Below are 26,203 nucleotides of genomic sequence, written 5' to 3' on the forward strand. Positions count from 1 at the left end.
TTTAATTTAAGAAATTAGCCATGCTAAATGTTTCTCACATGTTGGTTTATGTTTTGAGGTTTTTATTTTGAGAAAGAGGGAAGGAGTGCATGTGTGCTTGTACCCCCTGGTGGGGGAGGGGCAGGGAGCGAGGCGGGGGGGGGGGCGGGGGGGGGTGGGGAGAAGGAGAATGAGAATATCCCAAGCAGGCTCCGTGCTGTCAGCGCAGAGCCCAACTTGGGGCCCAAACTCATGAGCCGTGAGATCATGACCTGAGCCAAAATCGAGAGTCAGACGATTAACCGCCTGAGCCACTCAGGCGCCCCATGTTTTGATTTTTTTTATAAATGAATACTCTGTTCAGATCTTTTGACCATTAGGTTTCGATTTCCTTGGCTCCTCACCAGGCATTGTATAAACTCAAAAATTATCCCCTGGTGTTTTCAGTTTGCTCCCGTATTTTGAAAGGACTTCCCGTTCCTTTTTGATTCCTGTGCTTTATATCATTGTTCCTTTCTGGGCTCAATTTATGGTCCTCCCACCTCTGTAATTGAGAAATATGCTTATAATAAGCTCCCCAAAACATATTTATATCAGATATGTTTACTATATAATAATTGTTGGGTTACTTAATTTCTCTTAAATGTTTAGTTTTTATTTCTAGAGAAAGGGCACATGTGTACCCAAGCGGGGGAGGGGCAGGGCAGGGGGAAGACAGAGTCCCAAGCAGGCCGTGAGCTGTCAGCGCCGAACCTGACACAGGGCTCTATCTGATGAACCATGATGAGATCGTGACCTGAGCTGAAATCAAGAGTCAGATGCTTAACCGACTGAATCACCCCGGTGCCGTGGGTTATGTAATTTCTTAATGGTAGTGCCCTCAATTGTAAAAGGAGTTGTGAGGGAAAAATGTGATTTGTTCACCAACACTTTGGAGTGCCCACAAAGTGCCAGGCACAAAAATGTCTAAGGACCACGTGGGTCACGATAGCCCCTCTGTGGATGGTGCGGCTGTTGCAGAAGCTTCACGTGTAGTGTTGGCTGTGTTTGTAGCACTCTGGGAGGCGACAAGTGGTAGAAAGAGGGGGGCGTTTCCAAGCCCCGCTGGCCTAGCCGCTCCCTAAGTTTGGGACCCGAGTCCCTTCCTTACTGCCTTTGCCTCCCAGAATCTCCACGTGCAGGAAGTGACAAAACTTGCCACCGAGGAGTGTTGTGAGGTTCAAATGAGTGTGTGCGAACACGTTTGGTGAAGTATAGACTCTGAAGTTTTTCGCGAACAACTTTTTCTTCCACTTCTCTTTGCAAATACAGATTTTATCATTCTTCTTCTAACGGCTTTGTTGGGACACAGTGCGCAGGCCCGACGGTTCACACGCTCCAGCATACTGCTGATGTGTGTTTTTTTAGCATAGTCACGGTGCGTGCATGCTGTCACTGCTGTCATTCCGGAATAGTTTCATGACTTGAGAAAGAAACCCCGGATTTTGCAGCAGCCACTCCCATTTCTCTCCCATCCCCTTGGCCCCTGTGACTACTAATCTCATTTCTGTCTCTATGGGTTGGTCTATTCTGGACACTTCCTATGGGTGGAATCGTACAGCCTGTGCTCTTTTGTGACTGGCCTCCTTCCCTTCGCTACGTGTCCAAGATTCGCATGTGTGTCAGTCCTTTTGTTGTTGGCGTTGCTAAATACTCTGTAGTGTGGAAACACCACATTTTATTTGTTCGTTAATCGGATGATGAGTATTTGAGTGTTTCTACTTTTTGACTATGGTGAATAATGCCGTGTGAACATTTGTGTGCACATTTTTCTGTGGACACACACTCTCATTCCTCTTGGATACATACCCGGGAGTGGACTGGCTGGGTTACGAGGGTAGTTCCATATTTAAGGGAAAACTTTTGAAAAAACTGCCAGCATATTCTCCGGTGTGCCTGCCTCGTTTTACACTCCCAGCAGTGTGTGAGAATTTCAGTTTTCCCACATCTGTGTCACCTCTTGTGATTGTGTCTTTTTGATAGTAGCGTGTTAGTGTGGGTATTTGGTGGTATTGTGTGGTTCTGATTTGCATTTCCCTGATGGCTGATGACGTCAAGTACTTTTTTAGTGTGCCCGTTCACCACTTGTCTATCTTCTTTGGAGGTATGACTATTGAAATTATTTGCCAATTTTTAAACTGGATTGCTTAGCTTTTTATTATTGAGTTGTGAAGTCCCTCTTAAGTATATGACTTGCGGATACTTTCATTCTGTAGATCATCTTTGCACGTTCTTGATGGTGTCATTGAAACACACACATTTTTACTTTGATGAAGCCCAGTTTATCTGTTTTTTTTCTTTTGTTTCTTATTTTTTGGTGTCATATTTAAGAAGGCTTTGCCTAATCTAAGGTCACAAAGATTTATTGCTCTGTTTTTTCTAAGAGTTTTGTTTACATCGTTTTAAAGACTATTTTTAGGGCATTTTAAGGTCACAGCAAAATTGAGGAGAAGGTCAGGGATTTCCCCTGTATCCGCTCTTTCCCCCCCCCCCCCCCCCCCTTTGCACACTAGCACAGCCTCTTTCGTTATCTGCATCCCAGAGTGGTACACTTGTTTGTTTTTTAATTTTTTTAATGTTTATTTATTTTTGAGAGGCGGGGGAGAGAGAGAAGTAGCATGAGCAGGGAAAGGGCAGGGAGACAGAGAAGGAGACACAGAATCCGAAGCAGGCTCCAGGCTCCACGCTCCAAGCTGTCAAGACAGAGCCCGAGGCGGGGCTCAAACTCACCAACCGTGAGATCACGACCTGAGCCGAAGTCGGACACTTAACCGACTGAGCCGCCCTGGCGCCCCCAAAGTGGTACGCTCGTTACAGCTGTTGAAGCTACACTGACACATCACACTCACTCCGAAGTCCATAGTTTACGTTACGGTTTCTTCCTGATGTTGCATGTTCTGTGGGTTTGGATAAATGCATAACGACCTGTATGCATCATTATGGTATCACACCGAGTGTTTTCACTGCCCTAAAGATCCTCTGTGCTCTTCTTCGCCCCCCGCCTCCCCACCACCACTGATCTCGTAACTGTCTGCCTTTTGCAGACTGTCGTATAGTTGGAATCACAGTCTGTAACCTTTTCAGATTGGCCTCTTTCGCTTACTGATACGCACTTAAGGTTTCTCCATGACTTTTCATAGCTTGCTACCTCATTCTTTTTAGTGCTGAATAATACTCTGTTGTCCGGATGGACCACACTTTATTTATCCACTTACCTCCTGAAGGACATCTTGGTTGTTTCGGGGTTTTGGCAATTAATGGATACATTTCTTATAAACATCCATGGGCCTGTTTTTGTGCAGATGTAAGTTTTCACCTCCTTTGGATAAATACTAGCGAGCACAGTTGCTAGATGTTATGGTGAGTACATTTCGTTTTGTAAGAAACTGCCAGCCTGACCTCCAAACCAGCTGCACCAGCTGGCGCTCCTGCCAACAGTGAGTGAGAGTTCCTGTTGCTCCACAGCGATGCCAGCATTTGGGATCTTTGTTTTGGGTTTTGACTGTTCTGATAGGCGTGTAGTTGTGTCTCACTGTTGTTTTAATTTGCATTTCCCTCATGACATAACGGTGCGGAGCATCTTTTCAGGTGATCGTATCATTTTTTTTAAATGCTTATTTATCTTTGAGAGAAAGAGAGACAGAGCGTGAGCAGGGGAGGGGAAGAGAGAGAGAGACAGAGAGACAGAGACAGACAGACAGACAGACCCAGAATCCGAAGCAGGCTCCAGGCTCTGAGCTGTCAGCACAGAGCCCGATGTGGGGCTCAAACCCACGAACCGCGAGATCACGACCTGAGGCGAAGTCGGACGCTTAACCGACCGAGCCCCCCAGGCACCCCATGAGATCATTTGTAACAACTGTATTTCATTGGATGGATAAAAGAACCTTGGTGCAGATTCGATCGTTGTTGTTTACCATGGCATAGTTAGGTGCCGTGTGTTTGTGAGCGACTTGGATTATTTGTCCCGTGGTAGTCCCTAGGTGTCCTGTGTTCTCCGCATGTAGACATTTCTCTTTCCTGTTTTAAACTCCTGTGGAGGGGCGCCTGGGTGGCGCAGTCGGTTAAGCGTCCGACTTCAGCCAGGTCACGATCTCGCGGTCCGTGAGTTCGAGCCCCGCGTCGGGCTCTGGGCGGATGGCTCAGAGCCTGGAGCCTGTTTCGGATTCTGTGTCTCCCTCTGTCTCTGCCCCTCCCCCGTTCATGCTCTGTCTCTCTCTGTCCCAAAAATAAATAAACGTTGAAAAAAAAAAAATAAAAATAAACTCCTGTGGACATTGTTACATATAAACTTTTTGCTCAGGATAAACACCTTAGGATAAAGTCACAGAAGTAGAATAATTGGGTCAAAGAATGTGAAGAATTCAACACCTTTTGTTATCTCTGACCAGAAAAAATATGCAAGTTTATACTTTTACCAGCAGTTCCAGCTACTTTTGTATTAAGAAACTTAAAAGTCTTTTTCACGAGGGGAAAGTTCTAACATGCGAAACATAGAATAGTATCGCGAACCCTCCTTTGCTGAGCGCCAGCAGCCATACTGGAGGCCGTTCCTGCCTCACTCCCTTCCTCACGTCTCTCCTGTATCGTTACTGTTTTAAAACTCTATTGAATTATAGTTCAGTAGACTAAAGAGACAGAAAAGGGCTCATATCAGAAGAAGTTTCCACAAGCTGAAACGCACCTGGGTAGTTGGCACCCCGGATGCCCCTTTGTTCCCGTCCAGTCGGTACCCTCCCTGCCGCAGGCACCGGTGTCCTCCCGTCTGCCCGAACTGATTAGTCTGCCCCGTTTTGTTCCTTAAATGAGTAGAACTTTACGGTATGTTAGTTTGTGTCTGAGTCCTCTTTCTTGGCGTTGCGTGTGAGGTTATCCGTCGTTACATGCAGTTGTCATTTGTTCTCGTTGCTCTGAAATTACTCTGTTGATGGACATCTAGATGGATGTCTGTTCGGGGCTGTTACAAATACTGCTGCCCTGAACGTTCACGGTGTCTTTTTTTTTTTTTTTTTTTTTTTTTTTTTGGTGAACAGATACATGTATTTCTTTGGGGAATGTATCTGGGAGTAAAATTGCCAGGTCTTAGAGGTTTTGGAGGACTGTGGCTGCACCTCCTCCAGTACTTGTAGCGAGTGAAAGTGCAGTTACACCAGCGGTGTGTCAGGCTTTCACTGCATGTCGTCTCCCGCAGCTCGCGTTGTCCGTGCTGTGCTTTGCAGCTACACTCCTAGCTGTGTAGTGATGTCTTAGGAGACTTTGAATTTGCACCAGTGAAGTCAAGCACCTTTCCATACTTTCATTGGTCATTTGGCTCTCCTTTTTTTCTACCCTTTTTTAAAAGTGCATTTATTACTTAGAGTGCAAGCACGTGTGTGCACTAGTGGGGGAGGGGCAGAGAGGGGGCAGGGAGAGAGTCCCAAGCAGGCTCCACTGCTGTCCAGCATACAGCACAGAGCCCGAGGCGGGGCCCAGTCCCACAACCGACCATGGGATCGTGACCTGAGCTGCACTCAAGAGTCAGATGCTCAACTGACTGAGCCACCCAGGTGCCCCCTGGGCTATCCTTTGTTATAAGGAGTATATTTTAAAGTTTTCGTTCTTTTTTTTTTCACTGCATTATTAGTTTTTCCTACTGTGTTAGCTCTCTGTTGTTGCATAACAAATTATCCTTAAACTTTTAGTGGCTCATAGCAACAAAAAAACCTTTAAATTTTTAATGTTTATTCATTTTTGAGAGAGAGAGGGGGAGTGGGGCAGGGGCAGAGAGAGAGGGAGACAGAGAACCTGAAGCAGTCCCCAGACTCAAGCTGACAGCACAGAGCCTGACATGGGGCTTGAACTCACAAAACTCAAAATCGTGACCTGAGCCGAAGTCGGACGCTCAACTGACTGAGCCACCTAGACCCCCCCTAACAAAAAAACCTTTATTGTCTCAGTTTCTGTAGGACATGAACTTGGGCAGTGTCTTGGCCCCCAGTCTGAAGGCTTGACTGCGGTGGGGAGTTCCATCCCGAGGTGGCTCATTCACATGCCCGGCAGGTTAGTCCTGGCTGTCGGTGGCAGGCCACGGTTCCTTTTCATGTGGGCTGGTGTCAGGAATCCTGTGGGTCCTGTCCTCAGGACATGGTGACCGACTCCCCCCACCCCACCAGCCCCCCGAGAATGATTTGAGGGAAAGAGCACCAAGTGGAAGCTACCATTTTTATGACCTCAGAAGTCACATGGCATTGAATTTTGCCGAGTTCTCTTTGTTAGAAGAGAGTCAGAGTGTCCCAGCTTGCCTTCAAGGGGAGGGGAGTTGGGCTCCGTTTTTTTTTTTTGAAAGGAGGAGTGTCACAATATTTGGACATACTTCCAAGCATGACACTTGGTGGGATTTCTTTTATGTTGGGTATGAGTTTTTCAGGAGATGTAAGTGTGGTGAATGTCTTCACCTGCTCGGTGGCTTTCCATTGGGTCGTTCGAGGAGGAGAAGTCATTTGGAATGTAATTCACTTTATTACTTTTCCCTTTATGGTTAGTTCTTTCCATATTACTTGGAAGAAAATCCCCAAGTAATTATATCGTTTCTTGTGTAAATATGCCAGTATACATGTACTATCTTTCAAAGGAAAACACTTTTTTTTCCCCTTTGGCTGTTTAATCATACATAACATAACCACAAAATTCTCAGATCTAGAAAGCAACCCCACACGGTAGTTGCTTAATGTTATCTAATACCCAGAGTGAAATTTCCACTTGTCTCATAGTATAATTTTTTGGTACAGTGTTCTAATTTTGGCAAATCAGGATCCACATAAAGTCTACCAGTTTTAAAAAAATGGTAGATTACCCATTCATCACTTTTTTCCCCCTCTTGCCCTCTATTTGTGGAAGACCTGGGTTGTTTTGTGGGGTCCCCACAGTGTTCTGTGTCCTGTTCGCCGGTAGCTATGTCTCTGTTTGAGGGGTAAACTTTGTCATACTCTCACTGGGGGTGCTTGTTTGGTTGTGATCTGTCTGTGGAGGCTGAATGAGGACCCAAATTTAAATTTTTAAAGGGCTTCCAACCTAAATCACGTTGAAATTCGTTCAGGTCGCGGTTGTTCTGTACTTCAAATGTAATGATCATTTGGATTGTCCTTTCCACCCTATCACTTTCTGGGTTTGTGAGGCCATCTGAGAGTGTGTTTTCTGTAGAATGCCAACATACGACTGTAAAGCTTGTCAACGTGAGTGTATCCCACACCCTCTCCGTGGCTTGATAATGTTGCAGAGGGAATAATAAAACGAGTCCGGCTCTCGTTAACTAGACTTTGCGTGTTTATCCTTAACTTGCTTGCTTTGCCTTGTGCTGTCCGCCAACGTTCCTTCTCTTGTGGCTGATTTTTTGAGTTGTGATGACCAATGTTTTACTTGTTGATGACTCATAATCTTCAAGTTGTTTTTAGGCCAGCTTGAATTTCCAGTCTTCCCCAGTCTGTCTTTCCCTTCTAACAGAAATTTTGGCCATGAGAAATTAGAAAAATTAATGACGACATGATTAGAATGCACATTAAAGAAGTAATTATTTCTTAAGATGCGTGTGTACCTAAAGTTTAAACATAGGGGCACCCGGGTGGCTCAGTCGGTTAAACGTCCAACTCTTGATTTCAGCTCAGGTCATGAGCTCACGGTTCGTACGATCGAGCCCTACGTTGCATCAGGCCCTGCGTTGACAGCATGGAGCCTGCTTGGGATTCTCTCTCTCCCTCTCTCTGCCCCTCCCCTACTTGTGTTCTCTCCCTCTTTCTCAAAATAAATAAACATTTAAAAAAATAAAGTTTTAAACATAGAAAATTTTCTTAATACCAAGTGTGTCGTACAAGTGTCATCCAACTCCCAAGTGAGAATTACATGTTTAATGTTTTGTTTTTAAGTGAGCGCACATAAATGATACTGATTGCTGGCCATAATGCGTTCGGCAAGCATCTCGCTGCCAGATCCGTGCCAGGCCCAGCTCTTGCCATGCTGTGTGGTCATACGTGGTTAGAAAAAGGTGGCCATGGTGCTGGTGCTCTCAGTGAAATGCTCAGGACAAATGTCTCAATGAATAGGATATAATGCAAGCTACATATGGAATCTTAACTTTTTTCAATATGCAGTCAGCATAAAATTACCAATGAGATATTTTCATTTCTGTCTTTTGTACCACGCCTTTGAAATCAAGTGTGCATTTTATGTTTACAGCACACCTCCGTCAAACCACCTAGATTTCAAGCGCTCAGAAGCCTTACGTGGCTCCTGTAGTGGCCCACATGGATCAGAATTATTGTTACCATGCCTCGCGCGGAGTGGCAGGGGACGCGGACGAGGAACCCAAATCAACAGTGGCTTAGACGGTCCAGAGGAGACCCAGGGAGGTGGATCAGGAAGCTGTTTCTCTTCTCCTGGGGGAGGGGGGTGGTGGTGGCAGAAAATGGAGGCGGGGAGGCACTAAGAAGATGGAATTGGATGAATAGGATTGGGAGGGAAGAGAAGAGCCAGGGTGGCTTCCGGGCTCTGTCTTTTACAACCGGGGCGTGCCTTTCCTGACACGGGGAAGACACGGGGACGATTGATGGCCGGTCAGTGTTGGTGTATGGTGGACAGGCAGTTTTGGAGACACTGACTTTGGGGTGCTTGAGCCATCCGATGGGGAATGTCGGCCTGCAGTTGGGTGCCTGCGTTTGAAGTGCAGAGATGGTCTTCGGTTGTATAAAGTTGTATCTCAACTGTGTCTGTAGAGGCCTTTTAAAAACCCACTGAAATGGCTTCATTTAGTCAACAAGACTTTTTTTTTGAAAGCGTCCCGGGCCTTGTTGCGGTCGCTGGGGCGACAGCGCGACTAGAACAGGCGTGAGCCGACACCCCAGCTAATACGGTCAGCTTGGGAGAGAGTAGTAGGTAGCGGGCCCGGACCCTGCGGCAGGTCGGTCTGTCGTATGGGAGGGGAAGGGAGGGGAAGGGAGGGGAGGAGGGGAGGAGGGGAGCCCCGGCTAGGGAGACTGAAGAAGCCAGGGAGGAAACTGGGAGCCTAATACCAAAGAAGGCGAGTGAGGAGAATGTTCTAACGAGGAGGGGCTGCTGGTCAGCTGTATTGAAAGCTGCCGAGGGCGAGTTCAAGATGAGGACAGAAGGAGTTGCATTTGGACTTAGCCCCATCTGGAGGTCACTGGTGACTGGAAAGAGCAGTTTCAGTTGAGTGGCACAGATAGACACCAGATCGGAATGAGTTGAAGAGATTGGAATGCGGTCGGACAGAGGGCTCGTTTTCTGCCTTGTAAGTCACCACTGCAAGTCAGGGAGAAGGCCGGCCCCGGTAGAAACACGGACAAAGGATGTAAACAGACAGTTGGCTGAAGAGTGGAGTGTAAATGGCTCTCAGACGTACGAACGGTGCGCGTAAGGGCCAGGGTGTGGGGACATGGCGCGCCTGCATTGCTGGTGGCACTTCGGATGGCACGGCCTCCGGGGGAGCCGTTTGCCCGTGTGCGTCTAGTTAGAGACACACGTTTGATCCGACAGCTCCACTCCTGGGAACCCCGGCGTTTTTCATAATAGGAAAAATGAAAACTAAACGGTCATCAGTGGTGGCCTAGTGAAAGCAACTGCAATACAGAGGAAAGTCTGTCAGGTAAAACATTTTACTCTGTGAGAAAGAAGAATTTGGTTTTGTTTTTTCCTACCGTGCTATAAATCAGACTCTTTGAGAGGGGTTTTTTAAGGATGGAGAAAAATATGAGGTCTGGTACAGGCCACAGAAGCTATTTGTAAATGTGCCTTTGAAGAGCTGTGTTAAGGTTTTCATTCTGCCTTGAGCTTCTGCCTATTAACTCATTTCACGCAAGTTGTGAATCTAAATCCAGTTCTCCAGATACCTGTCAGGATTCTTTTCGGAGGACCCTGTCCTGTTTTGTGTATGTACTGGGTTGTATACCACAGGAAAGGTGGGTGTGGGGTATCTTACAAGCTTCGTGGATGAATTCATACTCCAGTTTACCTCACAACACCTAAAAATAACCACAACTCCTGTCAAAAGGGCATCGAGTTGTACTGGGTTTGGGTCCTTGACAAAGCAGGCCTGTGGTACTGTTTGAGAACGCTGAAGGTAGCAGTGGGGATTATAACCTGACGTGGGAGGAAGAGTTTCTTGGTCCACTTTTTATGGGAGAAACGGACTGCACGCACCTTTGTGAGCCCTCTGTTCCCCTGACCTTTCTGCAGTTTGGCCTTCCTTGGAGGTGGTGTGTCCATATGTGGACTTAAAGCAAAACGAAAATACTGGACACAGACCAAGTCAGTTTCCTAGCAGAATACAGTGATACTGTACAACTCTATAAATTCTGTTACCGGGACTCTATACTTTAAGATCTTGCTGAAATTTACTGAATTTCTTAAGAGTTTGACTGTGGTTACTCATTGGTTCCTTTTTCTTCATCTCTTTGAATCTCCTGGTTTCACTTAGATTTTATATTTCATTTTCTAGAAGGTTAGGATTTGAAGCATCATAAGTGATAGTTTCGTCTGATCTTCTCATTTTACAGATAAGGTAAGTTTAGAGAGATGAATTCTTGCCCGGAGGTTGACTGAACCAAATCTGTATTCTCTTTTAAGTCTTCCCCATTGTTTGGTGGTGTGGGGCATACAGTATGGCCTCTGCGCATCCTCGGGCCGAAGTACCTTGCCGTGATTTGGAGGGAGGTGTGGTTTTAGTTACGTTGCCGCAGTTCTAATGAAGATCGTTTATACGCTGCGCTAAATTATTTACAGTCACAGAGACAATCTAGTTGAACTTTTTAAAATGTTTATATAGTTAGAGAGAGACAGACAGACAGACACACATGAGTGTGCGCACCTGGGTGGGGCAGAGAGAGGGAGAGAGACAATCCCATTCTTGGGTTGAGTTCTCAGTGGACAAATTCTTCCACTTTCATGGTGCTTAGCACATTTTCCAATCTCTGTACTTTTATTTAACTTACTAATCACTTGGTTACCAAGATGTCCTGCAAAAAGTTTTGATGTCTTTCTTGCCGTTGTATCCTGGATTATGGAAATCTCAGCTTATACATCAAATTAAACTTGATGGTTTATCGTGGCTGAGCCACTTGCTGGCGATTGAGATCGTGTCGCCTTGCATACCATTGCTCTCATCTTATAGGCAGAGTTGGTTCTCTGGGCTTTCCTTTGGATGCTAATTTACTAATTTATGACTTGGCTCCATTTTATTTTTTTTAAATTTTTTTTTTTTTTCAACGTTTATTTATTTTTGGGACAGAGAGAAACAGAGCATGAACGGGGGAGGGGCAGAGAGAGAGGGAGACACAGAATCGGAAACAGGCTCCAGGCTCCGAGCCATCAGCCCAGAGCCCGACGCGGGGCTCGAACTCACGGACCGCGAGATCGTGACCTGGCTGAAGTCGGACGCTTAACCGACTGCGCCACCCAGGCGCCCCAACTTGGCTCCATTTTAATAGCAACTTAGATTGGGTTGGCTTCATGCATGACTGCAGTGATTTGAGTATCCCATAAGGTGCATAGCCAGACGATGATGTAATCTAATCAGGTGCCAAAGTTTTTACCTAAAGTACTTTACATATGTGATTGTGTTTTTAAAAAGTGATAGTATGGATTTACTGTGGATACTTTAATCCACACTTTAATAAAGACTTTTTTTATACTTTATAGTAAAGTATAAATATACTTTATAATAAAGACCTTTTTTTTTTTTTTTTTTTTTTTTGCGTTCTTGGTATGGTGATTTCTGATTAATGATTGTTTTTAAGTTTATTTGGAGAGAGAGCGAGAGCGAGAGCGTGTGTGTGTGCGAGTGGGGGAGGGACAGAGAGAGAGAGGGAGAGAGAGAATCCCAAGCAGGCTCCTCACTGTCTGTGCAGAGCCTGACATGGAGCTTGATCTTACAAACCATGAGATCTTAACCTGAGCCAAAATCAAGGGTCGGACGCTTAACCGAATGAGCCACCCAGGTTCCCCATGATTAATGATTTAGAAGCCTTGGTATTCTTGCCTCGGCTTGTATTAAAATGATTGGCGTTTCTGAAATTAGCTGAGTTACATGTATATGTGTATATTTAAGTATAAATATTGAAATACTAAGTATAAATATTTACATGCAAATATATCTTTAAATTTTGTTGAAAGATACCTTTGGGGGTGCCTGCATGGCTCAGTCGGTTAAGCGTCCAACCCTTGATTTAGGCTCAGGTCAGGATTTCACGGTTTGTGAGTTTGAGCCCTGCATCAGGCTCTGCGCTGACTCTGTGCTGACAGCGTGGAGCCTGCTTGGAATTCTCTCTCTCCTGGTCTCTCTCTCTCTGCCCCGCCCCTCTCAAAAAAAAACAACCAACAAACAAAACAAAAACCCCACACTTAATTGTTGGCACTAAGACCACCACAAGACTGGAGTCATGGGTTAAATAATTATGTATTAAGAAAAAGAAAGACAGAAAAATGCCTCTGAAGTCATCCAAATTATTTATTTAGGTGATTTCTCCCAATTATGAGTTGTTCGTTCATTTTTGATGTTTTTTGCATTCAAGTTTTTGTGGATTTTTAAAATTATTATTCACACTGTGCTAGGCATTGAGGATAAGATGATGGACAAAGCCTCAAAGATGGATTATCTTCCCATCTCATACTCCCTCTCTTTGGACTTGGGTGTTTTGAAAAACATGTGTGAGAATGAATACTTACAGAAGTGAGGGGAAGACCCGTGTGAAAATTTTACTCTGATCGAGTTGGCCTACCTTGGAGCTTCCTGATGTTGCTAAGAAGTCATCAAGTGACTTGCTTTTATGTGACCAGGCTGGGGCGCCTCTCTGTACTTGAGAAGGTGTTTTGTTTGTGCGTGACGTAGGATAAAGGAGAAAATGCTTTCTCGTATGTTCTGCATTAGCTGTGACTTCCTCTTGTGAATTTGCATCAGTGGGGAATATCTTGGAATCTATATTAAAAATTCACATGACAGCATAGAGAGGTTTTCATTGGCTTTTCTCCTAAGGTGAGCTTAAAAAAACAAAACCTAGTTCACATAAGGGTTATTTGGAGTAAATCCTTTCTTATTATCCTCAACTGTAAAATAGGAATTGATACCTAAGAGAGTGGAAAATGCTTGCATAATGCTAGCACAAAGGATTTGTAAGGGTAGATGTTCATTGTTGCTGTTCTCAAATTCTGTGACTAAGCAAGTATGTATTTAGACACTGTTGAGTTGAGAGTCTGGTTTTTTTCACTGTCTTAGGCTAAACCAGTCCTCATTTCTGACTGGTAATTTTATAGGTATATTGTTCTTGAATTCCCCTTCTTGGCCTTGGTCAGAGTCAGTAGTACTGAAAAGAGGAGATGCTCAGTGATAGAGCTATTGGCTGTTGAAGAAAATGTGGCTCCTTCAAAGAATGGTTGGCAAAAATAAATATAAAAGTGTATTATCTCTTTCTTAAATCTTGGTTTCCTGTTTTGTTTTTTTTTTGTTTTTTTTTTTTAACGTTGTTTATTTTTGAGACAGAGAGAGGGCATGAACAGGGGAGGAGCAGAGAGAGAGGGAGACACAGAATCTGAAACAGGCTTCAGGCTCTGAGCTGTCAGCACAGAGCCCAACGCGGGGCTCGAACTCACGGACCGTGAGATCATGACCTGAGCTGAAGTTGGACGCTTAACCGACCAAGCCACCCAGGCGCCCCTCTTGGTTTCCTGTTTTGAAGGGGGCCCTCTGGATCCATTTCCTCTGAGAGAAGAATCTAACGATACCCATTTCTATAGACTGAATGTCGGTGTCCCCCCTCAAGGTCCGTGTGTTGAAATCTAATCCTTACACATCCTCGGTGTGATGCTGTTGGGAGGTGGTTAGACCATGCGGGTGGAGCCTTTATGAAGGGGGTTTAAAAACCCACCCCAGAGGTTTGCCGGCCCCCTCCTGCTGAGCGAGTACACAGCAAACAAGACCACTGCCTGTGAACCGTGAACCGTGAAGCGGGTCCTCACCAGACGCCGAGATCTTGGGCTTTCCCAGCCTCTAGAACTGTAAGAACTAAATTTCTGTTGTTCTCAGCCGCCCAGTGTGGTATTCTGCAGTGGCCTCAATAGACTAGGACGTCAGCCGTTAGAGTGCACGTTGTAGCGGTCACTGGCAAATCCCTGCTTTTCCTCCTTCAGCCCCGCAACACCGTGCTGTTGTTCCGCGCTTCCGTGCTCTCAAGAGCGCTTTGGCCAGGCCCTTCTCATCTTCGCCCTTTAGTTACGATGTAAACCTTGGGGTTTCCTGTAAGTTAAACACCTGGGGAGAGTTGCCCCTTTTTGAGAAGGAAGTACCTGTCATCATCCTCGTGGATTGTCCTCGTGGACATCCTTCGTGTGTGTATCTTTAATCTTTTTTTTTAATGTTTATTTGTTTTTGAGAGAGAGAGAGAGAGAGAGAGACAGTGCATGAGCAGGGGAGGGACAGAGAGAGAGAGAGAGAGAGAGAGAGGCAGAGGCAGACCCAGAATCTGAAGCAGGCTCCAGGCTCTGAGCCGTCAGCACAGAGCCCGACAGGGGGGCTCAAACCCATGAACCGTGAGATCATGACCTGAGCCGAAGTCAGATGCCCTGCCACTGGCACCGTATTTAAAGCCTAGATTACTTTGTTTTTATAGCAGATTCATAAATTACTGAAGCAGGAAGAACATTTAGAGTTTATTAGTCCAACTCGTTATTTCATAGATGAAGAAATGGGTACTCAGGTTAGAGGACTTAGTTTCATAGCTAGTGACTTGCTGTTGTTAAAGCTCTCTGGTCTCAACATTTAAAAGCTTTTCCCAGTTAAGCATTCTTCTTAAAAATTTATTAAAAAAATTTTTTTTGTCAGTGTTTTACACATCCACAGTTAAGAGTGAGCTAGTTCTGGGAGGTTGGATAAGAAAAACAGCTTTCTTTAGCCTCCCCACCCTCTTTTCCCTTTTCCTGAAGGCAGCTTGTAGTTCTTTGAATTCTTCTGGCCAATTAAAAAATGTATTTACCTCCATATGTCTGAAGAACATATTTGAAGAGTTCATATTTGCTTACTTGTATGCTAATTTGTTTTTGGTTTTAAGCATATCTATTGATTTCCTGCTGTGAAAAGATACGGAATAAGGATTAGCTTTCTCCTCTCCCCTCCCCACAGTCTGTCTTCTCCGTCTTTCCTTGATAATTTTATTACAATTTTGGTTAAATCAGTAATTAGTTTTATCATTATGACCCTGTGGGCTCTTTAATGTTAAGTGGTAAATTACAAATATTTTTCCTTTCCTAAAAAATTTTTTGGTTTTCCCAGAAATAGTATCATTTCCCCCTCTAAAATTTTATGTTTGTTTGTGGTTTTTTTTTTTTTTAATGTTTATTTATTTTTAAGAGACAGAGAGACAGAGTGAGTGGGGAAGAGGCAGAGAAAGAGGGAGATAAAGAATCCAAAGCAGGCTTCGGGCTCCAAGCTGTCAGCACAGAGCCTGATGATGCAGGGCTCAAATCCACCAGCTGTGAGATCAATACCTGAGCCGAAGTCGGATGCTTAACTGACTGAGCCACCCAGGCACCCCTGTTTGTTTGTTTATATGTAATCTCTCCACCCAGCGTGGGACTTAAACTCACAACCCCAAGATCAAGAGTCACATGCTGTACCAACCGAACCAGCCAGGCACCCATCACTTTTTAATTTTTTATTTTTTGAGAGAGAGTATGAGTGCACAAGCTGCAGAGAAGGGGTAGAAGGAGAGCGAGAGAGAGAGAGAGAGAATATCTTAAGTAGGCTCCCACCTCCCATGACCCTGCAATCATGACCTGAGCCAAAATCAAGAGTTGTACGCTCAACCGACTGAGCCACGCAGATGCCCCACCATCACTTTTCTAAGAAGCTCTTAATGCACTGTTTTAGCCTCAGACTTTTAGTCAGTTACGTGTTCAGCAAGTATTCCATCAGCCTTCTCTTTTCGAGGAAATCTTTCCCCGCTCCAGCCTGCCCTGCTTGCCCTCCCTGCAGGGAGCACAGTTGTCTGCCAGGATCCCAGGGGTTCTCTCCGCCTCTCTCCTGCATTGACTCTCTTGTTCTTGTATTCTGTGTTGTCTTTATGGCTGTCCCTCTTGTGTCAGTGGAGCACAGTCTCTGCACGGTAGCTTTCTGTGAATAAATCGTGTAGGAGGTAGATCTTTTGACTCGTTTTTCTGTGTACTCTTGGTTGATAGTTTGGCTGAGTATAGACTCCCGGGTCAGAAATCATTTTCCTTCTGTATTAGTCTCTTAATTATTCTCTGTGCCCTTTTAAATAGTATCCTGTGTTTTTTGTTTTTCCCCAATGGATGTATTATCCATCTGAGGATACAATTTTTTTTTTTTTTTTATATTCTCTCTTCCTTGTATAGTCTTTACTCCAGCTTGTATTTTTCTGTTTGTTTTGCCCTTGACTTTTCATGCGAGAGGATTTCCTGAGATGTCTGGCGATCTTTGGTTTTCCTTCATATTTAAAAGTCAGGGACACACATAGCACACACAGTTGAATTATATGGAATCACTGTCTTTCCCAGCTTTGTCCTTGGCTCTCAAATCTTCATTTCTGCATTACATTCTCCACTAAAAGAACCAGGGCTCCTTGGAAGATGGATGATTTTAGAGCTGGGGCAGAGAACGTTCAGGATGAATCTCGAACATGTTGTTATGCCAGGAAATAAGGAAGTGCTCCAAAAGCATGGAAAGCACATGGGAGTCTGCTTGAAGGGATTCTCACTGGCTGAATCTGGGACAACTTGAGTATCAGAGTGGATAATGGCATTAAATAATTAAAATAAGAACCTATGAGTCCACACTGTTAACAGAATAAAGATGAGTGGGGAGAAGGAGGCCCACCTTCCTGAAGTTAGAATGTCATCTGATGAAGGAATAGTAGACTTTCAAGAAAACAGCGCTTTATAACCATCAGAGTAACAGTTGATTCAGACAAAAATTGCCAGTGGGTAGTAAAACTACTGAGTGAATGTTTTAAGGACGTAATCTCAAAATATGTTCCCACAGATTACTTACCAATTGATTACTTGGGAGAAAACGGTTATTTTACAGTGGAGAAATATGGCACATATCGTCTTAACCAGGTGATCAGAGTGGTCACCAGTAAAGGGACAGGTTGACATCTGCCTTATGTGATACTCTGGGAAAAACAAAACTTCATTCATTCCCGCCAGAAATGCATACCCTGTAGTCTTCAAAAAGATCAAAAAATGAAAGACTAAGAAATGCTGGCGGGCTGTTTCAGACAGGAGTGGAAGGAAATGTGACATAGGATCCTGAGTGGAGGGGAGGGAAGATTGCCACGAACGACATCATAAAACCATTGGCAGGATTAGAAAGTGAACTATTTACTCCATAGTCAACAGGTACTGTGTTCTCGACTGTGACATATGTAGCTTGTGTTACTTACTATCCTTGTTATTAGGAAATACACAGTGGCGTGTTTGCGGAAAGGTCCACGAAACCTTTGCAGAAAGGTCTCAAACATTTGGGATGTTCGCAGAGAGGGAGTGGAGCGTTCAAGCAAAAGTGACCCAGTGGTCACTTGTGACACTAGTGGAGGCTCGCTGAGAGTTTCTCGTACTGCTCTTGCAACTGTCCTGCAAATTTGCAATAAAAAGGGTTTTTAAAAAAACATTTGGTTTTAACAGTAGTAGATTGGAGGCTCCCATCACAAGAGGGGTGCGTTGGCTACGAACTTTCCAGCACAGCGACTAGTAGCGCTCCTTGGTTGGGAAGTGCCCAGTGTCTTGGTGCTTTCAGGTTCTTTTCTTTCTCAAGTTCCGTTAGCTCCGAAGACTGTTGGCGCCCAGTAAGAGAATCTGGCTGGGGCTGGGGTGGGCAGTGGGGCGTGCCTGTGTCTCCGCATTTGTTCCGCAGTTCCCACAGCCTTTCTGTTGTCAGGGTGGCAAGCTGTCCCCAGCTGTGCCCAGCTGAACCAGGGTCTCCCAGTTCAGAGGCCTGCCTCCTGGGGCTGGCAGGGGTGGGACAGAGGGTGAGGATGTTTAGGGATCTGAGTATTCAGGGAATAATTTCTTCAGGCAGCACTCCTTCTGCTCCCTTCCAGCACCCCTCCAATTCTGTTGCCTTCTCCTGGTCCTTGTAGATTGTGCCTTTGAAAAACAAGGCAAAACAACCGAGGTAGTCTTTTTACTGTTGATCTAGAGGCATTTCAACGTGTATTCGGTATATGCTCTTTCCTCAGAGTTCCGCTGCTCCACTCGGACACTGGCCCGTTCTGTCTTCCATCGTCTGGTCCTGTTTCTCATGTTCTCCCACCTTAGAATAACCAACTGTATTTCTTGCCATCAGTAGTATAGACTCCCTCCCTTTCCTAATTAGCCTAAGTGAAAGAGTAGGAGCAATTATGCAAAGACCGAATTCCAGAAAAGTGGATTAAGTCTCAGCATACCTGTTCCTATTTAATAAGCACTCAGGTTCATAATGCTCGGAGTACATTGACAGTGGGTTTTTTCTTTTGGCTTCCTGGATGGGCGTGTGGGGCAGGGTGAGGCCGGCAGGTTGTCCAGCTCTGCTGGGAGCCTGTGATCCGCCCACAAGCAGGAGAGGTGGGTGGTCTTGGCTCCTGGAAAAGAGGATTGCGGATTAGTTTTGAGGGTCCTGCAGCCACTCAAATTAAACGCTAAAGAGTGTGTGTGTGTGTGTGTATGTGTGTGTGTGTGTGTGTGTGTGTGTGTGCGCGCGCGCGCACGCACACAAATCCTGTGGAGCACATAAGTACATCAGATTTTTATGTTCTTTTCATTTTAACCTGGGTTTCTTACTGTTTTGTTTCATTCATTTTATCAAGCAGTTAGCATTGTTTCTATTTATTACTTGATGGAAAACATTGACCTGAGTGTAGTGTGTTTTATGGAAGAAAGGTTATCACATGAACAGCATTTTTTGTGAAATGCCTTGTAGACTGCATTCTTACAAGATTTCTCATTAGCATATTGTCCATAGTTTGAGTCTTTTTTTCCTGCAGTGTTAAGTTATAAATGAAGTGCCTTGGAAGACAGTTTATAGTCCTTTCATGTGTAGTATTTGATTCATTGACATTAGAATTTGGCTGTATACCTAGTACTTCAGTGACTTCAATATTCTGCTTACATTTCCTGGTAAACATTATGTTTTAACGTATTGCATGGGGCTACTTGAGGGCATTTAGAGGGAGATACTTTGAAAATCTGCTTTAAAATTTTTATTTTATTACTATTTTTATTATTTAATTTTATTACTATATTTTTAAGTTTATTTATTTTGAGAGAGAGACAGCGTGAGCAGGGAAGGAGTAGAGAGAGGGAGGGAGGGAGGGAGGGAGGGAGAGAGGGAGAGAGAGAGAGAGAGAGAGAGAGAGGATGAGAGAATCCCAACAGGCTCTGCACAGGGCCCATCGCGGGGCTAGAAGTCACGAAACTGAGATCGTGACCTAAGCTGAAACCAAGTCAGACACTTGACCATCTGAGTCACCCAGCCACCCCCGAATTTGCTTTCAGTATTTTAAAGTATGGTGCCATTACTTAGCTCTGTGTGGGATAAGAATATTATTGATGTTTTCATAAGATGACGATAATACATATGTTCTTTGTTATTTGTTCACAGATGGTGATATTACGGTGTCTCTATTTCTGGGTTATTGTTTAGTGTAGGGTAAAAGCTGAGGCAGGGGGACGACAGTGCCTTTTTTTCCTGTTTTCCCACAGAAAAATTGCAGGTAACTAGAACTTTTCAATTTTCTGAGGTGTAGTTCTATGTGAATCAGGACCCTGAAACAGTCTCTTTACTGACAGCTGTCATCAGACCCAGACAGAACACGCTGTGATCACATGCTCTTTTTTTCTTTACAGAAGAGCTTCTGTTTTGCTTCTACATCCCACTTTCCTCCTGCTAATCTGCTAATGCAGTGAATTTGAAGACAACTGTTACCAGGATAACCTGTAATGGGCAAGGAGCCACAGAGAAGAAAACCTTTCTTTTAATTTTTAAACTTGGTTTGAAAGGTAAGACCATTGAGATCATCGGGCGTTTTCTTCCATGAGTTGCATCAAGGAGAGCAGTGTTCTGTTGGGAGACCCTGGAGCCTAGAACAACCAGGGCTAGACCAGGTACAGTGTGGTTCTGTGGCACTGGGGTGTTTTTAGGAAGTTAAATAGCAGCCTTTGTAGTTTGCTCTGGTATGTTTTGGAATGTGCAGTACCCACGGGATTCCTAGTTTCCTAGGGGGGGGTTAATCTGGGCCCCAAGGAGCAGCCAGGCCTAGCAAGCTGGAGTAGCACTCAGAGAAAGACTGCTCGTAGATGCCCAGCTGCTGCTCCCACGTTACCTGCGAGAGAGGGAGTGTGTGTGTGTGTGTGTGTGTGTGTGTGTGTGTGTGTGTGTGAGAGAGAGAGAGAGAGAGAGAAAGAGAAAGAGAAATTGAGATTCTTTTGTTTTTATTTTACACCAACCACAGGACATCTCTGGTTTTTAGTCAGCCGTCTGACTCCTTGTGAGTCCTAATTACTGTCATTTTGGAACTCTTCACTGAAAGTTTTTATTAAAGACCAGAGGTTGACTTGGCATATTTGACTTTTTGCTCAGTTGGCACTTCAGAAAATGGCCCAGTAGGGTCTTTTGGGGGACATGACATATTTTTAATCCATTTTCATTTGCTCCATTGTATTTTTTTTTAAAGAACTTTTTTTTAACGTTTATTTATTTTTGAGAGACAGAGAGAGACAGGGCATGAGCGGGGGAAGAGGAGAGAGAGAGGGAAACACAGAATCTGCAGCAGGCCCCAGGCTCCGCGCTGTCAGCACAGAGCCCCACGCGGGGCTCCGACTCACAGAGCGTGAGATCGTGACCTGAGCCGAAGTCGGACGCTCCACCGACTGAGCCACCCAGACACCCCTTGCTCCATTGTATCTTGAGGAGAAGGTGGGCATAACCATTTAATTGGCTACGTTTCAGGCTTCGTCATCTCAGGAGACAGTGTAGTTACTCTGTTGTAGCAGGGTCTCTGCCCCTGATCCCCCTGACAGCAGGCTGTCTTTCTTTCCTTCGGCCCCTCCTGAATGACCCTCCTCCAACCTCCAGCCTCCCTCTGTGCTTACACGGTGAAGCTGCAACTCCTGGGCCTGATATTTAGGGTTCTTCTCCAGCTTTCCCCCCGTATTATTTTGTAAAAATCCTCACAGAGAGGATTCTCTCCTAAGTATTCATTCACCTCTTGGCACCTTTTCTCCTCAGGCTTTTTTTCCTTAAGGGGAGGGAGTGTGTTCTGGGGCCCAGCCCTTCTCTTTCTCTGCCTGGGGCTACATTCTGACCTTGTGGGTAAAGTCTTTTCCCTTCTGACTGCGGGAAGAATTCAGCCCAAGTCGAGGGTTCAGATTTGAGAAGGTCAGGGCCATGTAGTTTAACAAGCTGTGGTCCGACCGTCAGGCCGATTCACAATAAAAAAGATCATTTGTGACGCACGTGAGCTGTCGTTTTGCCTTTTTCAGCAGCTGGTTCAGAGCTGGGGGTGACAGGAAGAGGGCATTAGTTTTAGGACCCACGGAGCCCTCCAGCTTGAATCCAGCTGGTTATTTTAGAGGCTGAACATCTTTTTTATGTTTATTGGACCCTTGTCTGTTTGTAAATTGTAACAATCATCTGCTTTTCTATTGTGATACCAGAGTTTCAAGAATGGTTTCTGGAAGTGTTTCTATAATACTACACATATTAGCCTGTTAAAAATTGAGATATAATTAACATATAACGTGAGTTTTAGGCGTACAACGTGATGACTTGGTATTTGTGTACATAGTGAAATGATCACCGCAGTGAGTTTAGTTGACTTCTGTCACCACACAGTTACATGTTTTTCTTGTAATGGGAACTTTTAAGATCTCATGTAGCAACTTTCAAATCTATAATACAGGATTATTACCTGTAGCCACCATGCTGTACCTTACATCGCGTGACTTACTTATTTTATAACTTGAAATCTGTACCTTTTAACCTCCTTTACCCATTCTGTCCATCCCCCATCATATGGTTTTACTATTAGTCTGTGTATTTGATCCCCTTTATTCTAGGGCTCCACTCTCTTTCTACCTTTTTTGTCAAACTTTTCTGTGTTGTTCCAGTTCCTCTGTGGCCACTCCTTTGTGAACTCTTAGAATATCTCATTAAATTATTTTAGGATTATTTTTTCTCTTTGAGCAGATTTAAACATGCCAGGAGCAAGGAGTTTTGACTTCTACTTTGTATCTAGTACTTTTTAGATGGTAGGTATCACTCATTATTTAGTGGTAGGAGCTAAAATTTTAGAGCCATTTCTCACGGTACCATTTTAAAGACTGCCTCTCTTTCTCGCTCTCTTTTTTAATTTTGTTTTTCTTTGCTGACAAAGACTCTTAGCCGTGGCAGCTTGTAGAACGCTTCTTACCGTTAGCTGTATTCCTCCCGTTTCTTTTTTCACTCCCTCTGCTCATCAGATGCTGTCTGATGCCGGGTGAACTCTTTAGTCTCCAGGAGGCCTAGAATCAGTGCCAGGTGGCTGAGAAGGATTTCCAAAGAGGAACAGCGCTGTAAGTATAGGGTTCTTTAGACCAGGGGTTGCGAGGCCCAGAGAGGAAATATCGTAGGTTTTGTAGACCAAGAGGCAAAGAAGAGGATATTATAAAGTGTTTGTATAATAAGAGAGCAGATTTTCACAGATCTTACTGATGGAATTAAAAATAGAAAAATATTGGAGTTCCGTTTTCTGTACTACCGATCTGCTGATGAGAAGGACGGGATTCTCTTCCGGAGGGGATAACATTTCCACCGAAATGGTGTTCCGAGCCACGGTTCCCCTCTCAGACTCTACCGCACGTCTTCATCTAATCTATTAATGCTGATCTGTAATGAGGTTTACATATCTCATCTTCGGAAGTGTCCTTTTACACAAATAGCTCCTGCCACACTCCGATACTAGTCCACAGGTACACAGCGTCCTCACTCGTCCTCACTCGGAGAGCAGCTGCGGAATTCTGTTAGATTCTGTTGCATCGTAGATTAAGCGCTTCCAGTTCACAGTTAGGAAAAACTTCCTCAAGTGTATAGCTGTATGGATTTTGCAATAGGAAAGCTTCCTTCACGTTTGCGTTAAGGTCTGAAAAATGCTGTTTAACTGTAGTTTGAGCGCAGAAAATGTACCCACTGTAAACTTGTGTGAGAACGGGGATCTCCCTTCTTTTCACTCCTGAAAGCCAGTGCTAAAATGACCTTTTTTTAACCACAGTGGAGACTTTGCAGATCCGTGCTGGTTAGCCTTATAGTTTTAGGTTGAACTGATTAAGAAACATCAAGATTGCAGCCAGAGGCCAGTTTCCAGAGCCATTCGGTGTTCATTAGTAGTGGTTGAGAGTTGTTTTTCTCATTCAGGGAAATTTCAGTCTTGGCCCTGAGCTCAAGAAGTTGCAAAAAAAAAAACCCCATTAACCTGTGATGAGCTGCTTGCTGTGTGACAGGACAGGTCAGGGTCTAATGGCGGTTAAGTCTCCACAAGTACATGAGGTTCCTGTTGACATTACTGGCTCAGTCACACATGAGGCATTTTAAAAACCTCTCGAAGTACCTGCTGATGAAAGTAAAAAGAAATAACCATAAGCTTTAAACATTACATTTTCCCAGGTGTGTAAATTTGCCCCACGAAGCTGTGTTTTGCTCTACACGTAATTTTACTGCCATCAGCTGGGACACGGATCTGCTGTGTTGTAGGGACTTCATCTTCACTCAGCTTCTCCGAAAACACTCTCCTGTGGTGGTTCCACGCGGGCCGTTCCGGGAGGCTTTTCGTCACCATCTCAGACTCCTCCAGTAAACACCAGCTGAGCTGTATCGGTGGTGCCCGTGAACTCCGCCAGAATCCAAGGAAAACCATCACTGGCCTCCTTGCGCTTGGCTGACAGGCCACTTGGAGACCAGCTGTGCTTGCAGTTTCCTTTTCCGTTTTTATTTTTGTGAAGGAATTCTGTTACGAGATTTTCCATTTCAGAGGTTGAAGTTCTGGGGCGGCTGGGTGGCTCAGTCAGTTAAGCGGCCGACTTTGGCTCAGGTCAAGATCTCGTGGTCCGTGAGCTTGAGCCCTGTGTCAGGCTCTGTGCTGACAGCTCAGAGCCCGGAGCCTGCTTCAGGTTCTGTGTCTCCTTCTCTCTCTGCTCCTCCCCCACTCATGCTCTATCTCTCTCTGTCTCTCAAAAATAAATTAAAAAAATATTTTTTTTAATGTTTAACTTTTGGAGCACCTGGGTGGCTTAGTCGGTTAAGTGGCTGACTTTGGCTTATGTCATGATCTCACAGTTTGAGTTCGAGCCCCATGTTGGGCTCTTGTGCTGACAGCTCGGAGCCTGGAACCTGCTTTGGATTCTGTGTCTCCCTCTCTCTTTGCTCCTCCCCGACTCACGTCTCTTCTCTCTCTCTCTCTCTCTCTCTCTCTCTCTCAAGAATAAACGTTAAAAAAATTTTTTTTAAATGTTTAAAATGTTTACATTTTTATGGGCCACTTGAGTGACTCAGTTAAGCGTCTGACTTTGGCTCAGGTCATGATCTACTGGCTTGTGAGTTCGAGCCCTGCGTCGGGCTCTCTGCTATTAGGACAAAGCTCTTTTCGGATCCTCTGTCCCCCTGTCTTCCCCTACCCTGCTCATCTTCCCTACCTCCCTTGCTCTCTTTCTCTCTCTGTCTCTCAAAATTTAGTAAGCAAAAAATAATAATAATAATAAAAAAAGCTATCCATCCAAAATGGTTAGCATTGAAAAATTTTAAGTTTTTCTGATGCTGCCTTCCTGTGCATGAGCGATACTGTGGTGACTGCCTCTTCTGGAAACGTGGACGTCGATTGTGTCCTCCTAGCACAGGTGTGGTGCGGTGGCACAACGAACGCAGGGCTTTGCCAGCAGATCTCGTGACGAAGGGGTCCTCGTCCTGCTGTGCCTTAGGAGCTCGGCAGGCGAAGTCCACTTCCTCTTCTCTTGTTTGGACGTTGTGGGGACGCACGGGTGATAAGAAAATACAGTGTCACAGCTCCACACGTGGCACTCAAAGCACCGTTGGGTTGTGACTGTGTCATTGTGATCTGGAAAGCAGAGGAGCGGCGCAGAGATCTGTCCCACTCAGCACTGCCTTCACAGCGTGACAGCAGCCAGAGACCGTATGTAAATGAGCGGTGTGGCTGCGTTTCAGGAAAACTTACATGAATTGCAGAGAATTTTCACAAGTCCTAGAATGTCATGCTTCTGGTTCCCCCCTCCCCCAGTAAAAAACAGGAAAATCATTCTTTGCTCAGAGGCTGTGTAAAAATAGGTGGCAGGCCAGATGTGGCAGCCTGGGTGTCCCGGGGCCCTGGCGTGGGTTCACACGCTGATGGCAGAAAGGCTGGGGTGGAAGCGAGACCTGACGGGGCACCTGTGAGAAGGTGCCGCCGTGGTTCTTGCCGTTGGCTGGTTTGGTCGGTCGGCTGGTCCTGTTTCTTCGTTTGCTCGGGTTTCGTCTACAGACTCGTGAGTGTGTGCGGCCGCGTCCTACTTGCGCCCCCCCCCCCCCCCCCCCCCCCGCCCCGGCAGGCGAGCTCATCTTCCACAGCGTCCGACCTCAGACTGAGGTGACGTTACGGAGCTCTCGCTGGGTGCCAGCGTGGTACCAGTGCTGTCAGTCTGCCTTCCTCTCGTCCTGTTCCATCCTGTATGCGTACGTGGTTCACGTAGGTGCATGGTTCACAACAAGAAGTGACAGTCGTCTCCTCCGTCTCTCCTGGCTTCTCCCTTCCTCGTCCCTCAGTTACTTAACCAGGGGCTGTAGCTTGTACCTTCATCACTTAGCTGTTCTCGCACAGTTACCTCCTTCCAGGTTTCTAAGTTGTGTGCCTGTAGGGAGCGGTTTCTCTAATCTGGCCGACTTTTGTGTTTTTTTGGCATTTACTCATATTTTTTAATGTTTATTTTCTGAGACAGACAGAGCACGAGCAGAGGAGGGGCAGAGAGAGGGAGACACAGAATCCGAAGTGGGCACCAAGCTCCGAGCTGGCAGCACAGAGCTGGACGCGGGGCTCAAACTCGCGAACTGAGAGATCATGACCCGAGCCGAATTCAGATGCTCAACCGACTGAGCCACCCAAGCACCTCAGTGCTTCTTTTTACTGTTTTAACT

The 26,203-nt window shown here is 45.2% G+C and overlaps 1 protein-coding gene across 34 annotated transcripts in view; it reads left to right on the plus strand.

Annotated features, from left to right (window-relative positions):
• Nucleotides 1–26,203, plus strand: part of PPP6R3 (protein phosphatase 6 regulatory subunit 3) — a 136,732-nt gene that overhangs the window by 25,544 nt on the left and 84,985 nt on the right. For 24 of the 34 annotated variants that reach the window (XM_045486160.1, XM_045486161.1, XM_045486162.1 and 21 more), the window contains exon 2: nt 19,897–20,049. The exons of 5 other annotated variants lie outside the window; for them this stretch is intronic. The gene's annotated coding sequence lies outside the window, so the exon portion shown is untranslated. Of the gene's footprint in view, nt 1–19,896; nt 20,155–22,509; nt 22,603–26,203 lie in introns of those variants that run through there. 5 more of the 34 variants (XM_045486182.1, XM_045486176.1, XM_045486179.1 and 2 more) reach the window with 3 other exon arrangements.

This window comes from Leopardus geoffroyi, chromosome D1 (assembly GCF_018350155.1).
Source record: "Leopardus geoffroyi isolate Oge1 chromosome D1, O.geoffroyi_Oge1_pat1.0, whole genome shotgun sequence".
NCBI lineage: Eukaryota > Metazoa > Chordata > Mammalia > Carnivora > Felidae > Leopardus > Leopardus geoffroyi.